Below are 22,758 nucleotides of genomic sequence, written 5' to 3'. Positions count from 1 at the left end.
CCTCCATGAGATGAGGAAACTTCTGCTGAACTTGGTCCCTCGTGATCCACTTGTCGTGGTGAAGGAGTTGTCCTGCTTTGACAGCACGATATTGTTGGATCCTTTTTTTTCAAGTGTTATTGATCTTTGTGTCCATGATCCGATCAATTTTGGCTTGTTCCATGCAGTCTGGGCTTAACTTTGTTGGTGTGAGTTGTTTTGCAATGTCGAATGTGTCCAACAATGGTGGGAAGTAGGGCCGAAGGCGGTCCACATTGAATACTGGGTGTAGACCAATGAATGGTGGAATACTAAGCTCAAAGGAATTATCCCCTACTACCTTTTTAATGGTGTATGTACCATATCGGAGCGGGTGAAGCTTGTAGTGGGGCCCAGCGAGGCGCTCCTTCTGCAAATGTAGCCAAACTTCTTCGCCCACCTGGAACTTGTGTGGCACCCGATGTTGATCATGTTAATTCTTGTACTTAGCATTGGCTCTATCCAATATGTCGTGGAATTGGAGAATGTGTTCAATGTGCTCAATGAAGTTGTTTTCCTTGTCGCTTTTGGATTGGACATGAGTTGAATCTTCCTGAAAAGCTGCAAATGGTATGGCCACATCAAAGGGACATAGTGGTTGGAATCCCAAGCCCACCTAAAAATGGTTGTGGTCAGTCGAGTTGTGGAGAGCCCAGCTATAGCTATGTTGGACATAGGGGAGGCTCTCATCCCATGTGCGTGGATGCTTTGAGTTGTACATATGCAGAATGTGTACGATCATCATGTTGACGACCTTTGTCTGACCATCAGTTTAGGGATGGAAAGATGTGGACTTAGTGAGCTTGGTGACTAGCATTGAGTAGAGACTAGACAAAAATGTACTGATGAACCTATTGTCCCGATCTAAGGTGATACACTGTGGGATCCCAAAGTGTACCCACACTCGTTTAAAGAATTGTTTAGTAGTGGCTTCTGCTGTGATATTCTTCTTGCAGACTGCCATAATGGGCATCTTTGAGAATCTGTCGACAACCAAAAAAGGACGCTCATTGCCATGCTTAGTAGAAGGAAGGCCCGACATGTAATCCAAGGAGATGGATTCCCATGATCGACTAAATATACGTAGCGGAGTATAGATTCCTTGCTTCTTGATGATCGATTTAGCAATGGCATAGGTAGTGTAGGCTTTTATGTTCTTCCTGACATCCTGTTGAAGATTCAACCAATAGAAATACTTTTGCAGTACTGCCACTATTTTCTCAACCCCGAAATGCCCAGCTACCCGACTGTAGTGCACTTCCCAAATCATCTTGGAACGCTCGCTTGAAGGAACACAAAGGTGTCCCAAGTGGCATAACAGTGCATCCAGGAGGTGAAAATCTGGATCTTGTTGACCCTCCAAGAGCGTCTGGTATGTGTGGCCAAATTTTGGGTCGCTTTTGTAGAGAAGTTGCCAATCAGAAGTCTGGTGCCCACAAGAGTTGAGCACGGTGATTAATGCCATGATCGGTGGTCGGTTGAGCAAATCTACAACATTATTGTTGTTTCCCTTCTTGTAGTTGATATTCAAATGGAACTATTGCAGGTATTTGGGCCACTTATAATGTAAACCATTTTGCAACTTCCTTGTGTCTGTATGAACTGCAGGGGTCTGTGTTATGTGTGGATGACCATTTCCTTCCCCAAAATGTAATGCTTCCATTGTCAGCAAGCCTGCACAATGGAATACATCTATTTTTCATAAGCGGGATACTTCCAGATTGTGTCTGAAAGTGTCTCATTGTGATATGCCACTTGATGCCCCTGGTTAGTAAGGACTGCCCCAATAGCATAGTCAGAGGCATCTGTCTCAATCTCAAACGGTTGTTGCAAGTCTGGTAATGTGAGCACTGGTGTAGAGAATAGGCGATGTTTCAAATCTGCAAACACCTTCTGTTGAGATTCAGAACAAAAGAATTTTGCTTTCGCTCCTCCCTTGGTGACTTGACTGAAGGATTAAGTGATATGAGAGAATGCCAACACGAACATGCGATAGAAATTGGCAACATCCAGAAATTTGCAGAGCTCTGTCAGAGTGGTTGGGGTTGACCAATCCTGAATGACTTGGATCTTGGCTAGATCCATGTGCACCCCCCTTTCATCAATAATGTATCCTATATACTGAACCTAGGTCATGCCAAAAACACATTTCTCCAAATTGGCACACAACTTGTGTTGCAATAGTATTTGGAGAACCTGTCGGATGTGGTGGAGGTGTTCTTCCAAAATTTGGCTGAATATTCGGATGTCATTCAAGTATACCACTACAAATGAGTTGGTGAATGGCCACAATATGTCATCTATCAGCCTCATGAAGGTTTTAGGAGCATTCATCAACCCGAAAGGCATAACCAGCCATTCAAAAAGGCCCTTTGGCTTTGAAGCCATTCTTCCACACATCAGAGGGTTTGATTGGTACCTGGTGATATCCAGACTTCAAGTCGATCTTGCTAAAATATTCGACTGCTTTGAGTTTGTCCAAAAGGTCTTCAATCTGTGTTAATTAGCACCTATTATGGACAACAATCTTGTTCAACAACCGATAGTCAATACAGAGTCTCCAGATCCCATCCTTCTTTTATACCAAGAAGATCGGGCTCTCATAGGGTGACGAACTCGACCGGATGCGACCTTTCTGCAACAACTCCTGAATTTGCCTCTTGATTTCGTCATTCTAAAAAACAGAGCACTAATAGAGTATTTCATTGGGCAACGACGCACCTGGGGTCAGATCGATGGAGTGCTTGATTTGATAGTGCAGAGGCATCCCTGCGAGGGAGGTGAAGATATCCTCATACCCCTCCATGACCTTATCCATTTGTTTTTGTCATGCGAAGGGGCCCTATCTGGAGGTCATGGCCACCATCTTCTTCTTTCCCTAAGGGCGTATCATTAGGAAAAAAAAATCTTGGTTTTGGAAATGAGCTTACGACATTGTTTTGAAGTAACCAAAGAGATGATGGTAGGCAGTGCTACCTATGGTATCCTGTACAACTTATTTCGCAAGGTAACAATAATAGCACGAGGCCTTGACTCATACACATCATGTCTCTTCCACAAGTATGGTTTGCCTAATAATACATCACAAACATCAAGAGGAGCAACGTCACATAATACCTCATCCATGACGAGCTTGATGTTGTATGGAAGGCGGAATTGCTAGCTTATGCGAAGATCCTGTCCTTGGTGAAGCCACCCGATGGTGTATGGTTGTGGGCGTGTTTTGGTCGGTAAGCCTAGCCACTTCAGGACCTCTGCTGAAATGAGGTTCTTTTGGCTCCCGCTGTCGACAATGAACTGTAGCGCGGAACCCTTTACCCAAATCTAGGAGTGGAAGAGCTGTTTCTCCTCCTCTGGATCTTTGGGTTCCTCCTTCTAGATATTCATGATGGCAACATTGACATTGGGCTCTGCATCAATAATCTGCTTCCCTTTGTCATTCCCTTTGTTGGGTTTTCACTCAAAGTTAGAACATGCATCCAATTCAGAAGCCTTCAGCTCGGCCAATAGTGATTACCTGGCTCGCCACTCACTTGTGTTGTGAGTGGAACTCTTACGGAACTCACACCACTTTCCTGTGTCCTTCTTCAGCTTTATGATGTTGTTCTTTCATTGGGGCTTTAGCGGGTTGTCCTGGGTCACCCCACCTTGGATTTATCCTTTGGGTTCCTCCTTCTGGATCTTCATGGTGGAAACAGTGGCATTGGGATCTCCATTGATAATCTGCTTCCCTTTGTCATTCCCCTTGTCAGGTTCTAACTCAGAGTCAAAACATGCATCTGATTCAGAAGCCTTTAGCTCAGCCACCAGTGACTGCTTGGCCCGATACTCACTTGTGTTGTGATTGGAGCTCTTATTAAACTCACACCACTTTCTCGTGTCATTTTTCAGCTTCGCGGTGTTGTTCTTTGCTTACAGATTTTGCGGCTTGTCTTAGGTCACCATGCCTTGGCTTTGTCCTTTGCTCTGCAGTTTGGGGACACCTTTCCCTTGCTTCGGGTTTGCAGATCCAAAGTCTTGCTTTTTCTGTTTAAGCTTATGCTCAATCTTGACAACATATCAATACGTCATTCCAAGCGAGGGGATGTCCAGGGACTCCATCTCATCCTGGATGTACCTGTGTAAACAGCTACAGTACTTGAGAACCAAAAGTTTCTCAGAATCCTTCATACCCTACTCTGTATGAAGGGTATGAAAAAAATAGGTAAAATTTGGCATGTCTTGGTCCCTTCCCTGCTGCAATGTGGTCCACTTTAAGTATTTATCCTCATAGCTCCCGAAATGGTAGTACGACTCCTTGATGGCATCCTAAAATGAATTCCAAGTGGGTGTGGCTGAAGAAAGTGAGGGTGTACTTTCATCCTTCTGCTCACAGTAGGTTTCCCACCAGTCCTTGATGTGGGGGGAATATTTGAGAAGAGAAAAAGTAATATTTTCCCGATTGGAAAAATCATGAACAAAAAAATATCCTTCTAGCATATTTAACCATTTATCTGTGGCATTTGTGTCTATTTGGCCTTCAAATATGAAAGCTTTAAAGTTTACGTGTACCTTAAAAGGTGTGGCGCCTCAAGAGTGACTGTTGGATGTGGATGCCTCGTCATTGGGAAACCATTGAAGGATCTAGGAAAAGTTATCCATCATCGCGTCCCTTTGTTTCTCAAGGGCCTCCTCGAGCAATATTTTGATAGGATCTCCTGCTCCCTCATCTTTCTTTTCTTCCCCCATGGGCAGTCGTCAAGTTTTGCGAGGCTGATCTTGAAAAGGTTCAACCAGATTGATCCCTAACTCCTTATATCCCGACCTCATTGGGGACATGCAAAGAAAAATAGAGAATGAGAAGAACCCTCTGATACCACTAATCTGGATTTAAACAGGGATGCAAAAAATTACAGATATAACCATAAATACAGAGATGCAGCAAAAATAACACTTCATTTCATTAATATCAAATACTGAAATATGCTTACAAACAGAATGGAAATAAGACTAGCTCGGGCAATGGTAGCTTATCTCTGAGAAGAGATGTGGTGGCTACATGCCTCTGAACTCCATTACAATGAGGCTCGGAGGCCAATTTATTATTGAGAGACAATGGAAACCCTAAAAATCCAAAAACCTAACCCTAGGAGAAGAAGCGCCAAAACTATTGGCCCCATTTGGGTAAATTGGTACATCAACTTCCTAGGCTCATAACTTTGGTATATGATTTTTGTTCGACGCGCAAAATACCTCGCTAGAAAGTTCTATCTAAGGAATAAAACTTTTGTTAGTCTAATAATGGTCAAAAACCCTTCTAGCCTTGGTTTTCCCAAAAAAACGTTGTTTAGGGCCTCAAAACGGCTCTGGAAGTTCAAGACGTGAAAAATGACAAAAATAGTAAATTGTGCTACAATTAAGGAAACTGAAGAAAAAAAAATGAAAGAGACAATGGTAAGGGTCCAAGTGGAATATGTGGGTGGACACCAACATCCACCTAGATCATTCCTCCCCCATTAGGAAGCAATCGTCCCCATTTCGTTGAGTTCCTCCATGACATGAGGAAACTTCTGTTGAACTTGGTCCCTTGTGAGCCACTTGCCTTGGTGAAGGAGTTGGCCTCCTTTGACAACTCGATATAATTAGATCATTTTCTATCGGTTGTTCTAGATCTATGTGTCCATGACCTGATCACTTGTGGCTTATTCCATGCAGTATGGGTTTAACTTTGTTGGTGTGAATTGCAACCCCAACCCCGAAGGTAAAGGTTACCACCCAAATGAGTTGTAACCAACCCCGGAGGGAAAGGTTACCACCCGAATGAGTTGTAACCAACCCCGGAGGGAAAGGTTCCCCCATTTAGGATGGGACAGCCACCCCGGAGGTGTTCTCAGAATCAGGTGTTCAGGCCGAAGGGTCAGGTGTTGGTGCCACAGGCTCAGGTCTTATCAGAATCATTAGGGCATGTAGCTCAGCGGTAGAGCATTAGGGTTTAACCTAATGGTCGCAGGTTCGAGTCTTGCTATGCCCCAGCTGCCACTTAGCTTGAAAAATAGCTTATGCTAAAGTGGATGACCCAGCTTTAAGGATATGATAAATCACATGAAATAAATTTGCATTATGCAAATGCCCACAAAGGCTATAAACTTGTCGCCAACGGTGGCGTTAAAATTCCGTTTAATTCCGGTAATGTCCGGCTTTAACATTTATTCTAGAGGTCTTGGATTTATAAACTTTGATTCGATGGGTCGATTGTTTAACTTGGATTCGAGTAATAGTGGTGGTAACATTGATTCGAGTAATATTGGTTTTAATAATAGTGGTGATGCTTCGAGGTCAATTGAATCAGCGTTTTGGAATAATTTATACAAACTTATAGAGGATTCAGATACTAGTTATCAAAAATCTAAGGGTGGTCTCTATCACAATGAAGTCATCAAATTGTTGATCTTTAACAAATCAAGAGTTCTTAAAGGGTTATCATATGAAGATTTGGTCGATTTACAGAGAGAGATAGAGGATCTCTCTTTTGGTTATGATGAAGAGTCTTTGTTCCGAAGTGTTCCGGTGTTAATCAGACGGTTAATAGGTACAGATATGATGACTGCTAAGTTGTATCTAACTGAGATGTGTAACCTGTCCGAAAAGGATTTACTTTATATTGAGAAGTTTGGTAACTATACATTAGAGGAAATCATGATTTATGTACTAGGGGTGGTGTTCAACTGTGTCCAGAGTTTACCTCTCGTTAGGGTCTCTACTTTGATCCAACAGCTTGAGTCAGCAGTACGATGCAATATCGAATGTGTCCAACAATGGTGGGAAGTAGGGTCGAACGTGGTCCACATTGAACACTGGATGCAGATGAAGGAATGGTGGAAGACTGAGCTTGAAGGCATTGTCCCCTACTGCCTTAGTGATGGTGTATGGCCCATATCGGAGTGGGTGAAGCTTGCAGTGGGGCCCAGCGAGGCGCTCCTTCTACAAATGTAGCCAAACTTTGTCACCCACCTGGAACTTGTGTGGCACCCGATGTTGATCATGCTGCTCCTTATACTTAGCATTTGCTTTATCCAATATGTCATGGATTTTTTGGCAGATGTGATGAATGTGCTCAATGATTTTTTTTGCCTTGTCGACTTCAGACTGGACATGAGCCAAATCTGTCTAAGTAGCTGCAAATGATATGGCCACATCAATGGGACATAGTGGTTGGAATCCCAAGCCCACTTGAAAAGGGTTGTGGACAGTCGAGTTGTGAAGAGCTCAGTTATAGCTGTGTTGGACATAGGGGAGGCTCTCATCCCATGTGCATGAATTCTTTAAGTTGTACATGCGTAGAATGTGTACGATCATCCTATTGACGACCTCTATCTGGCCATCAGTTTGGGGATGGAAAGTTGTGGACTTAGTGAGCTTGTTGTCTAGCATCAACCAGAGACTAGACCAAAATGTATTAAGGAAGTTATTATCCTAATCTGAGGTGATAGACTGTGGGATCCCAAAGTGTACCCTCACTCGTTCAAAGAAGAGTTTAGCAATGGCTTATGTTGTGATATTCTTCTTGCAGGCCGCCATAATGTCCATCTTTGAAAATCTTTCAACAACCACAAAAACATAGTCGCTTATATGCTTAGTAGAAGGAAGGCATGACATGTAATTCATGGACATGGATTCCCAAGGTCAACGAGTGTTAGGTAGCGAAGTATAGAGGCCTCGCTTCTTGATGAATGATTTGGAAATGGTGCAAATAGAGCAGGATCTCATGTACTTCTCGACATCCTATCAAAGATTCGACCAATATAAATACTTCTGCACTATTTCCACTATTTTCTCAACCCCGAAATGCCCAACAACCGGTTGTAGTACGCTTCCCATATCATCTTGGCACACTTGCTTAAAGGAACATAAAGGTGTCCCAGGTGGCATAACAGTGCATCCTGGAGGTGAAAATATGGAACTTGTTGACCCTCCAAGAGCGTCTAGTATGTGTGGCCGAATTTTGTGTTGCTTTTGTAGAGAATTGGCCAACCAGAAGTCTCGTGCTCGCAAGAGTTGACCACGGTGGTTAACGCCATGATCAGTGATCGGCTGAGGCAGTATGCAACATTATTGGTGCTACACTTCTTGTACTTGATATTCAAATGGAACTGTTGCAGGTATGTGGACCATTTCTGATGGCGCTCATTCTGAAACTTCCCATGCGTCTGTATGAACTGCAGGGATCAGTGGTCTCTGTCGATGGTCGTTTCCTTCCCCAAAATCTAATGCTTCCATTGTCGGCAGTCCTGCATAATGGAATACATCTCTTTGTCATAAGTGGGATACTTCCAGACTGTGTCTGAAAGTGTCTCACTGTGATATGCCACTGGATGCCCCTTTTGATTAAGGACTGCCCTAATAGCAAAGTCAGAGGCATCTGTCTTGATCTAAAATATTTGTTGCAAGTATTGTAATGTGAGAACTGGTGTAGAGCAGAGGCGTTGTTTCAACTCTGCGAATGCCTTCAGTTGATATTTAGACCAAAATATTTTTTCTTTTGCTCCTCCCTTGGTGATTTGACTCAAGGGCCAAGTGATATGAGAGAACCCCAACACGAACCTACAGTAGAAATTGGCAAGACCCAGAAAGTTGCGGAGCTTTGTCAAAGTGGTTGGGGCTAGCCAATCTCGAATGACTTGGATCTTAGCTGGATCCACATGCACCCCCCTTTCATAAAAAATGTATCCCATACACTAAACATGGGTCATGCCAAAAGTTAATTTCTCCAAATTGGCACACAGTTTATATTGTCACAGTGTTTGGAGAACCTGTCGGATGTGGTGGAGGTGCTCTTCCCTACTTTAGCTGAAGATCAAGCTTTCATCCAAGTATACCACTACAAATTAGTTGGTGAATGGCTGCAATATGTCATCCATCAAACTCATGAAGGTTTCAAGAGCATTCATAAACCCGAAATCCATAACCATCCATTTGAAAAGGACCTCCTTGGATTTGAAGGCAATCTTCAACACATCAAAGAGTTTGATTGGTACCTAGTGCTATCCAGAATTCAAGTCGATCTTGTTGAAATATTTGGCCCCCTTGAGTTGGTCCAAAAGGTCATAAATCCATGGGATCGGGCACCTATTTCGTACTATGATGTTGTTCAACGTCCGATATTCAATATAGAGTCTCGAGGTCCCATCCTTCTTCCGTACTGATGAGCCTCGGTATTGCAACAAGAATGTTGCAACTCCCAAGGATACCAACTTTAATTAGCAACCTAGGTTTCGTACAAACATAAGAGGTATGGGAACTATATGTGCAACATACAATGTGTCCTTCCTTTGTTGTCATGATGTAATGGAGTGCATGTACTGAAGTCAAATCCTAAACTAATTGCAGAAAATGAAATGCTCGAAATGGAAAACTCAACCTATTGCAAGAAAGAAAGTACAAGGAAAGAAACCTATTCTAATTTCATAAAGTAAATATCATGAAATAAATTTCAACCATTACATTTTAAATACTTTATATCCATTAACAAAGTTCATTGGATGTGGCAATCAATAAAATCATCATTGTATTACCCATTTCATAAATTTGTCCATTAGCCCAAATCGTTGAAATGTTTTGCATGAGTAAAGAGACAAGTCCTAAGTGGTCTTTAGCCTTCCCTAATCATTGATTTAGAGCCTAGGGGTCTTGATTCAACCCTAAATTACAATAACCAATCTTCTTGAGTGAATCTGGGCAAATATATGCATGTTGGAAGGCTACTACAAGGTTTCATGTAGTACTACTACAGGAAACAACATATTTGCTATAGGGAGTTATAATTCACCGAATGACCAACCAAATCAAATCCAAATTGGTTGGGACAAAAAAAAATATTGACTTGGATTTCTTAGGTCTCCATTCCAAGTGGAATCACTCAAAAATACCTCTGTTAACCCATGCTAAAAAATGGCAGAAACTTACTAGTCTAAAATCTAGAAATTTGAGAACTAGTGAGTAGTAAATCTATCAAATACCTAACCTAATCAAGTGAAAATTCAATGGGGTCATTTTTTTTATTAACTAGACTGTTCTTGTGATCTAATTCAAGTGGAATCAACTCGATTGAATCTCATTAACATGCTCTAAAAAATAGTATAATTTTATTGTTATTTGCCACAAAAGACTTCCAAAAATCTAGATTTGGGAATAAGAAAACTAATCCAAGTCGCTCAATGATTACTATGATGTTCAAAATTTGTTCCAAGGATGAAATTATGCTTTTGATCCTACAAATGAACTTACTTCAACCATTTAACCCAATCCTACAATAAGAAATCATTAACACTAAATGCAGAAATAAAATAAAATAAAACACAAGAACAAGAGATGCATGCAAATAAGAAGTGAAAGGAAGATAAGTAAATGATACAAAAGGGCTCTGAGGTTTCAGGGATGGCCAAGCCTAAGGAAAATCAGAGTCCTATGAAGGATACCAAGGTTTAGAAGCATGACACAAATCTTCATTATTTCCACCAATACAATTACATCCCTGCAAGAAATGACAATGAAGCTGCAAAAATACGAGTTCTCTCCACAAGAAGACTAATAAAAATCCACCCTTAGAGGAAAAATCGACTTGGTACTTATACAAAATGATTATGAATCATTCCCCATCAAAGAAGGAAGCTTTCCCCACCAAAATCCCTTAATTAGTGGATCTGGATCCCAATACTAAGACTTCGCATTAAATGGCAAGGAACACATCCCTAGATTTTCTCAATCAATGGAGCTCCACAACCTATGCCATAATTCCATAATATCTTGTTGATTTATTATTTAATATTGATCCTCCTGTAGTAGGGAGCAAGTCCCTAAATTATCTCCTCCTCCAAATCTTCATAATCTACCCAATATTCTCACAATATTCCACAAAAATAAATAATATTAGGCACAGATATGAAATTATCCATAAACCTTCCTAATGCATATATTAAAGTTAAAAATACATTATCTAATGCAAAAAGAGAGGTTTAATGTTGTAAAGGATGATCAGATGGGCCTTAATTTATGTCTAATTTAGAGGCCCATCATACCCCCCTACTGAAAGTGTTGTTCATCCTCTGAGAAACTTAGTGACCTCATTGTGCCTCATTCATGGCCCTGGTGGCCTCTCTCTTGTGCATTCCTCAGTCCTTTCTCTTAAGAATCTTGGTTGTAAGTTCTGCAAGGACAAGTCCAAAAATGTAGTTGTTCTTTTCATGATTGTTTAATAATATTTCAAGCAAAAAACATAACTTTCCTCTTTGCAAGTGAACTATGTTGACTTGTAGATCCATTTCATTCATATCCTCTCCCTTGAAACCTTCATTCCATTTTCACTCATTTTTCCAAAACTATTTATGCATAGAAAAAATCATAGTGTTTCTTGAGACCATTAGCTTGCCTTCCTCCCCTTATTCAAGGTGGGTTCTTGAATATTTTTCAGTTTGGCAAGGTCTTCCACATCCTTTTCCAACCTTATTCTACCTTTTTCCACCATTTGGACACCTCTTAAACCTTCAAAACGCCTTTAGATGAGAACTAGGACATCCTGTAGTAATTCCTGTAAAATATACAGGAAACCTCGTAGCGGTTCCTATAGTACTATAGGAGACCCTTTAGCATTTCTTGTAGTACTACAAGAAACTCGAGTTAAACCCGTTTTGTGCAAAAATGATATTTTGAACCTAGGGTGGGCCATCAACTTAACTTCCATGCCTTTCTCCCATTTCTATAACATCTTTTATGCCTTAGACAGAAGATATAAAGAGATTATAGACCTCCTGGCAAGCCTCTTTTCATCACTGTAGTTTGAGTTTTGTTTTGATGGTGAATGCCTTATTTCCTTTTGTTGCCTTCTTTTTCTCTTTTGTGGTCTAGATGATTGCCTAATGGCCTTGGAGTTCTTTGTTTTGATTAGGTCTCTCTTAGGCACTGCCATTTTGGGTTTTAGCACAATTTGTTCATTTCTTCCTTCTTGTAGCAACTTTTTGCCTTCCCTTAGCAGTCATTCCTTGTTCTTTCAAGGTCTTCTAACTATATTGGAGTGATGAGAAATAATGTAGAGGGTTTGGAGGATGATGCTAGCGCTCAGAGGCAGTAGTGTAGGTTTTTTAAAATGGAGAGGATGCTTTGCCTGTTTTTTTCAAGGAATTTTGAGGGTGAGATAGAGTGTAGGGTTCGTTCTTGAAAAATATTAAATTTCTTCTTATGAAATGGGATGGATGAATGATGGATAGATATTGGGTATAAAGTGGATGGAGGGCTTGGAGTGCTTTGGTGACTTGGCCTTTGCACAAAATTCCTATTTTAACTATTATCCACATTCCTCGAAATCATCACCCTTCATAATTTGGCTTTTCCACATTGCATGAGTGAAGGAGTGAGCTGCAATTAATTAGTTGAAGGCAGCTGAGACTGCTAACCCATCCTTAGCTTATAGAACCTCATCTCTCATGCATTAACAACAAATTTCTAACTATAATATGCTCAAAATAAGAGATCAAGAATATTGCATACCTGTACCTACCTGATCATTGTTGGAGAGACATGCATGTTGATGCTGAGTTGATGATTAATCCATGGTCCTCCGGAGGTGATAATTTTGTTTGTTTTCTTCTGCACAGGTCTTCATAGCTTGGTGATTCTAAACCTCTATCTTCCACTTACCATGAGCAAGCTATCCTAGTAAAATCTGACCTTCTTGGACCGATGGGCTTATCCATGGGTGATGTTCACCTTCTCTATACATTATTCCACCATTAGACACCTTTCCCACACTTCATTCTACCTTTCCTACCATCTCGTAAGCTTTTGGCATGTTTCCTGTAGTAAAATAGGGCATCCTGTAATAGAACTAGGACATCGTGTAGTAGTACGATAGGAAACAACATACTTTCCTTGTTTTGTCCATATCTCCCAAACAGTAGAATAGATTGACCTAAAATTTTCTAAGTATATTGCCCTAATCCTTATGCACCTCCCCATAGAAAATAATTGGCCAATGGATGCACGAATCTCAAGAAAAAATAAAAATGGTTGAAGTTGATGGAGGCTGATTTCTTGGAAACTATGCATTGGAATTTGTTCAAATTGCTTAGGCATGTTACCATCATCCATATGCATCTCCCCATGAAACAAATTTCTAAAGGGATGAACGAATACCGAGAAAATTAAAAAATGGTTGTAGGTGATGGAGGCTAATTTCTTGAAAATATGCACTAGAATTTGTTGAAATCGCTTGAGCATGTTACCATCATCCATATGCATCTCCACCTGAAATAGCTTGGCAAATAGATGCATGGTTTTCAAGATATGACAAAAATAATTGTCTGCTCTATGTATTTTTGTTTCTTGTAGTAAAACAGAGCATTCTTGTAGTATTTCAGGACAATAAGGATAATGAGTGGTAAAATCTTGGGAATGATGAGTGGATGGTGGAAATAGATGAGGGTGATGGATTTGCATGGCCTTGGTTCTTCTGCAACATCTGAGCAAGGGAGGAGAAAGTACAAGTTTTACTTCCTTTGACTAGAATTTTGACCAGTTTTTTCTTTTCTTTGGTGCCAACATGTTTTCGTTGCTTGCAGATGTTGGATAGCCCTACATTCATCAGAAAGACATGGATCAAAGAATTTTTTTCTTTTTTTTTCTTCTAGGCCTACTAGCCGCCTCAATGAATTTTTCAACTCGTAGCTCTGCCTAGGCGCCTCAAAGGAGGTTTTCACTTAGGATCTTTTCGTTTTCTCTTTCTTTTCTTTTTTTCCTAACCCATTGACCGCCTAATGGAGGTTTTCAATCAATGAGCCAATCTCAAACGCCTCAAAGGAGGTTTTCACTTGAGATTTTTATTTTTTCTCTTATTTTTCATTGATTTATTTCTTTTCCTATCCTACTCTACTTGAAAAAATAAAATCATTTTCAAGTGTAGGAATACTTTCAATGAAGCCAAGTACACATCGAGATGACAGATAAATTGATTTGTAGGCTTGAAATATATGCTTTGACAGGTACCTGAATTTGAGAGATCAAATGATTTGACTTTATGATATCAAGCTTAGTTGAAGAAGAGAGTTTTGTTGCAACTTAATGACTGTTTGGAACCATATTTCAATATAGTTGTGATGCCCTTGGTCCACTTGCTGATTTGGATAATCTTGGATGTCTTCTTCTTCCATGACCTTTAAATATTCCTCTTTTTGTTGATTTTTCTCTTGAACACATGGAGGATTTGATGGTAACCATGAGGGAGCTTTCTCAATCTCTCATTTTGATGTTTTCTTTTCATCAAATGCAACCCATGATCCTTTCGTATTCTCATTTGAATCTTCTTCTTCTAGATGTGGTCCTTCAATGATATCAAGATAATCTCTTTTTTACAATACTCTTCCTGAGCCATGGTGAATACCATTTAGCTCAAGAGGAGATATTTGGAAGTGTTGTAGCTTAGCATTGTAAATGGGTAGAGCTACTTCAATGTGTGGGTTTGGAAATGGCATTATAGGTAGTTGAGTGGGAGTGGATATTTGAGATGGATGTGGTTGGGGTTGGGGTTTTGGTGGAGGTGAATGGTAGGGATAAAATGGAGTGGGTTATGGATGATATTGAGGAAAACATTGAGGATATTGTGGATGGATCCCATAAGTTACTTTCTAACCTTGTTGCTAAGAATGGTTTTGGGGATGAGATGGCCAAGGTGGCCAAAGAAAGGGTGTGTTCCAATTACTTTGAGATGGATGTGCATAAGCTTGAAATTATGAATTAGATTCTTGAATCATATCAAGTTGAATAGGCTGCCATGGTCCTCTTGGAGCTACATAACATAGTTGCATTGGCAATTGACTTGCTCCATTCCTCTTGGTAAACTTCCTTCAACCTTGGTAATGACAGGCAATATTTAACATCATGTGATTTTGCATGGACAACACAAATATCAACATCTTCTTTTTTCTCATTTTGTATTCTTAACATTTCTACTTGTTCACTTAGATTGCTAAGAATTTGTTGACGGTGTTGGACCAACCAACATGTCAGGGGATCTCCTAGGTAAGAAGTCCCAGTTAGACCTCAAACCGTTTGGTGTAGGAGTCCCTGCAGTGGGTCGTACAGTAATGCCTTGACCACGATTTCGTACACAGGCAATTAAGATGTCCCTATTGGTAGCAAGGGTGTGACAACTATAGTAAGTCAAGGAAGGTGCATGAGAGGTTCTAACACACGGAGCGTGAGGTGAGTGCGCCCCTTGGAAACCTGTAATAGTACTCGACTTGAAAGGGAACACACAAGCAAAGATGCATCACCAGATGGAAAGTGAGTTAGAAAGAAATCCAAAGTGATGGTTAAACCAACGACACATTTCAGAAAGATTCATACATACTTATACAGAATAGTCCATACATGCATGCATAAGAAGACAAATACATATGCCATTTAGAGTAAACAAGATAGTTGTAATACAATACAACATATGCATGAAATATGTTGGCTTTGTTATATTAAGAAGTGTAAGTTCCAGTCATACAATTCATCCATGTCCAACCACTAGCTTCGATAGCGGAACATTGCAGCCACAACCGCCTCCTCCTCCAAAGAGATATACTAGCTTTGTGCATTGGAGAAGCCATGGCACGTTACAATACTATCCAAGCTCTCTCTAAGATAGTCTTATCGGAAGCTTGGCTAACCAAAATCCTTTACAATGAGTTATGAGGGACTATTTATAGCAAAGGGTGGGGTGGCCCTTGACATTCCCCTTTGTGACAATCCATCTACCCTCACGACTCTTCATCTACTCTATGCCTGTTACATCCAACTATCAACACTTGAACTTACACTTGACAAGACATTACATTACAATGCAAATGTACCCGTGTGAGACAAAATGGCTTGAGAAAGCCATGCAAGACATCACTATGACTCAGACAACTGTGGGAAGTCCAACTCTTCAACATCCTCACCATGATCAACAGTAGTGAACTGATGCCAAGATCGGTAGTTCGCAATGGTGTCCGTGTACTCCAAGGTGACATATTTCTGGAACTTGACTCTTGCCTCCGTAGCATCCAGGTACACTACTCGGGCTCCTTTGTCCAACTCGTTTGAAAGCATGTGCATCATTGTCTTTAGTGATACCGGACCAGCAACATACTTGTGCATGGTGTCTGCATTGATTGAAAAATCTGGGGTGGTGGCTATGTGCATCATCTCGTCAAAGTACAAGTCAAGCTCTAGTCGGACTTGTGACTTTGTCTTCGCTTGGGTGAGGGTCCCAATAGATGGGATCGCATGTGTGTGCACAACAACATCCATACTCTTGAATACATGTGCATGGGAAGCCTGTAGACTAGTGATGAGCTGCGGGAGCTCTTCATAGTTCCAGATTTGACTCCAGATACGTGCCTTTAGCTTGACCTCTCTAAGCTTCATCATCTTAGGCAAGTGAAGGGGGGCTCCCTTGTATCTCATCGTCCATGTTTGCATGTAATCAACAACAACATGCACGTTCGACAAGCAACGTGCTATTCTATCACATCGTTGTTGCCATCTGTTGAGATGGATGACTGCCATATGCACGGTACCAAAATTGGAATACAACGCACGCATGACTATGTCAAGGGACAATACCTCATCTAGTATTGCCTTCTTTAATTATGCTCGGGGGATGCTGCAACCAATTCTCCTCCTTGCTTGGCCATCTGAAGCTCATTAGCCATTAAGCTAGTGGCTTCGGCATATGCTCTAGTAGCATTGTCCAAGGCTATTGGATGTTTATGCACGTCAGACATGATCACTCGTTCTTCATACTGCGTAGGAGATGTATGATCTTCCAGAGTTGACACTCTTCAAGATTTCACAACTCTATGTTGAGACTCGTCGAATGAGATGTTGTGCATCTCTCCTTCTAGTTGATCTCCAAGGTTCTCAGTGTCTCCTTGGTCGCTTGGGACTTGCTCCTCTTATGGATGTAGTGAAGTTGGTGGGTCAATCTCTTGGTGATGAGGCATGAGGTCGATGTCTTTCTCTAACTCCTGTTACTCCAAATCCATATCCATCTGTTCAAGTACTTGCTCTAACTCCTAAGCGAAGTCCTGCTCCTGTGATGGTTCACCTTGTCTGCCTGATGCTAGTTGTTCTGATGAGTCCACTACCTATACAGGCACTATTTCATATGTCTATAAATGTTGCACCGCCTGCTATACCTGTTGTTGTTGCGCTTCCCTCTCCTGTTTGCGCGGCTCTTTTTCCTTTCAGAGTTGCTCCTTCAACTCATGCAACTCCTTCTTTGTTTCCTCCATTATTTGTTTCTCTCTCTACCTTTGCGCGATTCGCTTGTCACGTTGTTGCCTCTTTGCCTCTATAGCCATAGCTACTTTCTCCACAAGTGGACCTGCTCAGAACTTGTAGCTTTGCTCTTCCTCCATGTAGTCGACAATCTTCCTCCTGCCCTTGTCATGTGTTGGTATGTTCACCTTTGTTGTTGTTGTTGCTTCTGGTGCTCTTCGGGATGCTTCTTCACGTTGCTTCACTAACCATTCCACAGCGAAGCCGAACTGTTCATTGGAACTGGAGAAACTGTAGAAAAATCTCCATGGGTCCTCCTTCGCCCAATGAAATGCCCCGTGGATCCAGTTGAACTGTACTCTCACGCAATGATCTTTCACAAGGCAATGTGGGTCATGTTAGTGTCAGTATTTGCATCCTACCATTAGTGATCAAATTAACTCTTTCATATCATATTAGGGTCCCATTCTTAAATTTTTGTCATTCCACTAGGTCATCATGCAAAAATTTGGTCACTGAAGGTTGAATTAGGGTTTCCTTGACTCCTTTTAGAAATTTACCCCTTGTTGGCTCATTTCACCTTTTGTTGAAGTATACCATTAGTCATGACTTGTCTTCATCATGACAGTCATTTTCATCATAGTCACAGCCATTCAAAGTCTCCATTAGGTCTTAGGGTTCCCAAGGTCCACTAAAACACCATCTCCTACATAAAAGACAAGCAAGTGAAGGAGTAAGAATAAACAAGATTTCATCAGCAAAATAGTTTGTAATTTGAATATTCAAGCAGAAATGTAATTTTATGGTTTTAAGATGTAATAATTCTCATGGTTCCAAGTGTTCTAAGTTCAAAGTTCCATCAACCAAAAGGAAGAGTTTCAAAGTCATTATGATGCCAAACCACCAAAAGGTTCAAATTCAAAGAGTTCTCAAAGACCATCAAAAGATCAATTTGTCAAAGGAAATAGTCAAGTGAAAGGGTAAAGTTTCAAAAAATTAAGTGAATGCTAAAGGGAGTTCTCTTTTCCCAAGGGTGTCCAAACCATCATTTTCCATAAACACTAAACCTTGATTTCTTATCCCACTGAGCTAAGGTTGGCTATGGAATCATAGACATATTAGCATAGGATGCATAAGGAAGGTCATATCAGCAAATATGAGGTCATTTTAGATCATAAACATCATGTCTCCATCATTTTTCAAGAAGTCATTTCAAGGGACAAATCATTTGCCACGCATAAGGCCAGTTTTGCTTCAAAGTATGTTTATGACCAAACACTGATAAATTTTACCAACGTGAGAGACCTTTTTGTCCATCATAGGACAAGGAACAAAAACCTCCTTCAGTTTTTACACAGGTGTTATGGTTTGGGAGAAATGTCAAAAATATAGTTGCTACAAGAGAGTTGTTGCACTTCTGGAGTGACCTTGGGAAAATCACCATTTCTCCTAGCTGAAGTCTCCACATGACTTTCATGATAATTCAAATGATAACTAGACAGAGAGATATTTCCAATGAGTTATCATGAGTTCAATTTGGAGTTGAGGAAGGCCTCCAAACGTTTCCTGCAAGACACTGCATTTTTGCACCCCCATTCTGCACTTTTTCACCAGTCTTGGGAGAATTGATTGTGGAGGGGATATACTTGATCATTTTCAGTGATTTGTAGGTCCATTTTCTAGCCAAAAGAGAGATATTTCCAACGAGATATCGTAGCTCAATTTGGACTTCAAGAAGACACTCAAAAGTTGAGCTGAATTCATTGCTACGTGTTTATGTTATAGAGGGCGTGTTTCAGTGTTACACTGCGCGTTTGTGTGTTTCGTTGCACGCATGTGTTGTGGAGGGTGTGCCTATGTTTTGCGATACTTGTTTGACCAAATTTCTCCTCAACCTCCAAACAAAGTGCCATAACTCCAAAAACTTCAAGATTGGTTGTCTTCATCCTCCAACAAGTAAGTAATGTTCAGATACAACCTCTTAGCATTCCTCAAGTCATTTTGTGGTGTTTTTAAATGTCATTGAAAAATTTAATGTTTCCCTTGACAGAAACCCTAGTATCATAATCAAATCCTAACTACACCTCCAAATTTGACTCCCTAGTACTTCTATTCCTTTCCCATATCACTACTTCCCAATGCCCTTTATTCCCAAAACCATAAGACCTAGGTGTTCCATTTGCCTAGGCTCCCAAAACCCCTAACCTGTAATAAAATTCCCTATCCTAAGTCCCATCACATTACCACTCCCTCATCAAAATAATTTTCCTCCATCACCTCAAACACTTCAGTATTTCATGGAGTACTTTCATAGCCAATGACATATTCACTTAGCCATTTATTTAGCATGTTCAAGATGTGCCTTCATCATTTCATCCCACCACATCCATTCCTCCATCTCATACCACAGCTCATGCATCATCATCAGATCAGTCTCCTTCACCATCACCTCCACCATCACCATTTCATGAGCACATTGAGTCACCTAGAAAAGTTGAGATTAGTGAGCCTGAGTAGACTAAGCAGGTTGAGTTCATCAAGCCTAAGAGGGATGATTTGGGCATATTGGCACATACTTATCATAGAGGTCATAGGTATGTGTTTGCCCCATAGATTGTGGGAGGGGACCTGCCTTCTTCACCAACAAAGAAAGTACGGCAAAGAAAAAATGACAGAGGCAGAGATCAAGCATGAGGAGGAGGACCTCCATGACAGAGAACAAGATTTTGACCTTGTTGACCTAGATGAGCCTGATGACAATGAGAACATTAGCATAGTCATCAAGGAAAAATATTCATACATCGGGGAGCTCCAAACCAACTTAAAGAGGTCTCAATTTATTATTTCATATTATGAGCAAGAAAACCAGCAACTTCAAGCCAAGCATGATATCATGGAGATTCAACTCATCAAGGCAAAAAGAGAAGAAATGAAAGCCAAGGCATTGCTTGATGAAGCCTATGAAAGGTATGGTGAACCATAACAGGAATAGGAAGCAAAAATCAGACCTAGGACTAGAGGGCTGAAAAGAGATCTAGAACTAGAGAGACAAAATGAGGTTGGGCTTGAAAATCAACTCACATGGAATGAATAGTTTGCCATCATGATTAATGAGAACCGAGAGCATTGGCTTGACAAGGTAAACCAACATTTGGAGAAGCTCCTGGACAAGGCCAACAAAGAAAATGACATTCAGAGAAAGATAGCAAAACATTATTCCATGAGGCACAAGATTGCAAGGGCAAAGCTTAGAAGAGTTAATGCAAAGATTGAAGCCCTAAACAAGCAAGAAGAGGAGGGAATACTTGACATCCTTGCTCAAGACTCACTCCATGTATAAACCACATGATCAGAAATCATTTCACTAATTTTGAAAGTTTTTGGGGTAATTTTGAAGTTTTTTGTGTCTTTCAGCAATCATAGACAGTTTTGTGACAGTGAGAATGCCAGGGGCGCAACGCCTTAGGCACCACGCTTTTGTTTAAGGCACTTTTTGGCCAAATGAAGACTGTCAGTGGATGCAAAACGATGAAGACATGCATGAAAAAAACTTTGATAGCCTTGGTTTGCACAACTGGCAGGTGAAAAGGTGAAAACACACACAAAAAAATCAATGTTCTTCCTTCTTTTTCACCTTGGCGTTGTGCACTGCGCAGTATTAGGAGAATCATTTTTTGGAGGGACAAATCAAGTTCATTTAGGAAATTAAAGGTGGATTTGGAAACTAGACAGGATAGGCTTTCCAATGAGCTATCCTAGGCTCAATTTGGACACAAGGAAGGCACTCAAAATCAGGCTACAATATGGATGGCGTGTTTGACACAAAGATTGCACGTTTGACAGTTTTTTGATTTTTCACTGTTTTTCTGCAAATTTCATTTTCATCTTGGGAAATCAAGTTTTTACCTATGTAATAGAGGATTTAAATGTAATTATGGTGTTTTTACTATTACCTATGGTAAATACATTAGGTAAATGTACTCAATGAGGTGTAATGAATCAATTTCATTGTAATTAGGGATGAGTCACTTTGACCACCCTATACTCTAGCTATCAGTTCATATTTTGCTGGAATTGCTCCTCCTCTCATGGATGCGACCCCTGAGGTTGGGTGGCGTTTGTTTGAGGCCTATATCTTGTATTTTTCAGTCTTTTCAAAGGTTGGAATGAGTTGGATGTTTGTCTTTTGATCAAGAGACACTATTGTATCATAATTTGTCCAATTTTAATAAATGAGTTGCAGTTATTTCCTTGGGATACCTGTGGTATGGTTGTCTAGCATTGTTTTTTCTTCAGTTTCATTTGTATGAATGTATTGTTGGTCCATATTCCATTTCATGTCTATTTTATGATCTCTTTCAAGTTTGATAAACAGAAATAATCTCACATGCTCTGTTTTGGGGAAGCTTTCACAGTTTGTTCATCTTTCTTCAATTTAGGAAGAATACATCTTTCATGCTCTTCCTAGCTCCTCACTGTAGGTTTTAACCCTGTACAGAAATTACCTACATACGAATTCTAAAACACAGAAAATAAAAAATGCGAGAGCATAAAGCATAAAACACATATATGCAGAGATTTCCCCTGGACCCCAAAACCCGTACTACCAGCTTGATTTTTCATTATCTTCCTTTCAATGTTACAATACATATTTATACATGCCGAAGCATCCAATACCATGGACTGAAAACCATCGCGTCCAAAACCATGGATCGAAAACCATTGCGTCCAAAACCATGTGCGGAAAATCATGCACAAAACCATAGGCAGGTCCGCCCAACCTAATATAGGGTACAAAAACAAGATCTTCCGGGGCACTGCCCCAGACCCCATAAAGTGGGGTTACCTACACCCCTCAAACCCCCTGTGACCCCCCCCGCCCAACTACGCAATCGATGCAACGAAGGGGAGGCTCCACCCCCCCCTAGTTAACTACGTGGGCTAGTCATGGAAAGAATATAACACAACCCAACATTCTCCCACTTGTTGTTTTCTTTCCACATGGAGCCACAAGAGAGCTTAGCCATTTATCCAGCCCTACAATGCCCATTTTTTCTCTACACCAAGAAAAATTCTCAGAGCTCACAAATTTTGTCAATGCATCTGCAATATTCTTCAAAGTGACCACCTTTACCAACAACACCTTTTTGTCTTCTATCATATCTCTCACAAAGTGATACTGAACATCGATGTGCTTTGTCTTTGAATGATATGCAGGGTTCTTTGCCAAGAAAATTGCACTTTGGTTGTCACAGTCTATCCTTATATATCCTTGTACTAACCCCATACTTGAACACAACCAAACTACTTGCTTTCTTGCATGAGTGGCTGCCATGTATTCTGCCTCTGTAGTTGATAGTGCCACTACAGATTGTTTCTTACTCATCCAACTGACTGCACCTCCAAATAGGTTAAACACATACACACTTGTAGATCTTCTTTGATCCATATCTCCAGCCC

Source organism: Pinus tabuliformis, chromosome Q (genome assembly GCF_031772625.1).
Source record: "Pinus tabuliformis cultivar Carrire ecotype Pingquan chromosome Q, CPIR1, whole genome shotgun sequence".
Lineage (NCBI taxonomy): Eukaryota > Viridiplantae > Streptophyta > Pinopsida > Pinales > Pinaceae > Pinus > Pinus tabuliformis.
This window is presented reverse-complemented; position numbering follows the sequence as displayed.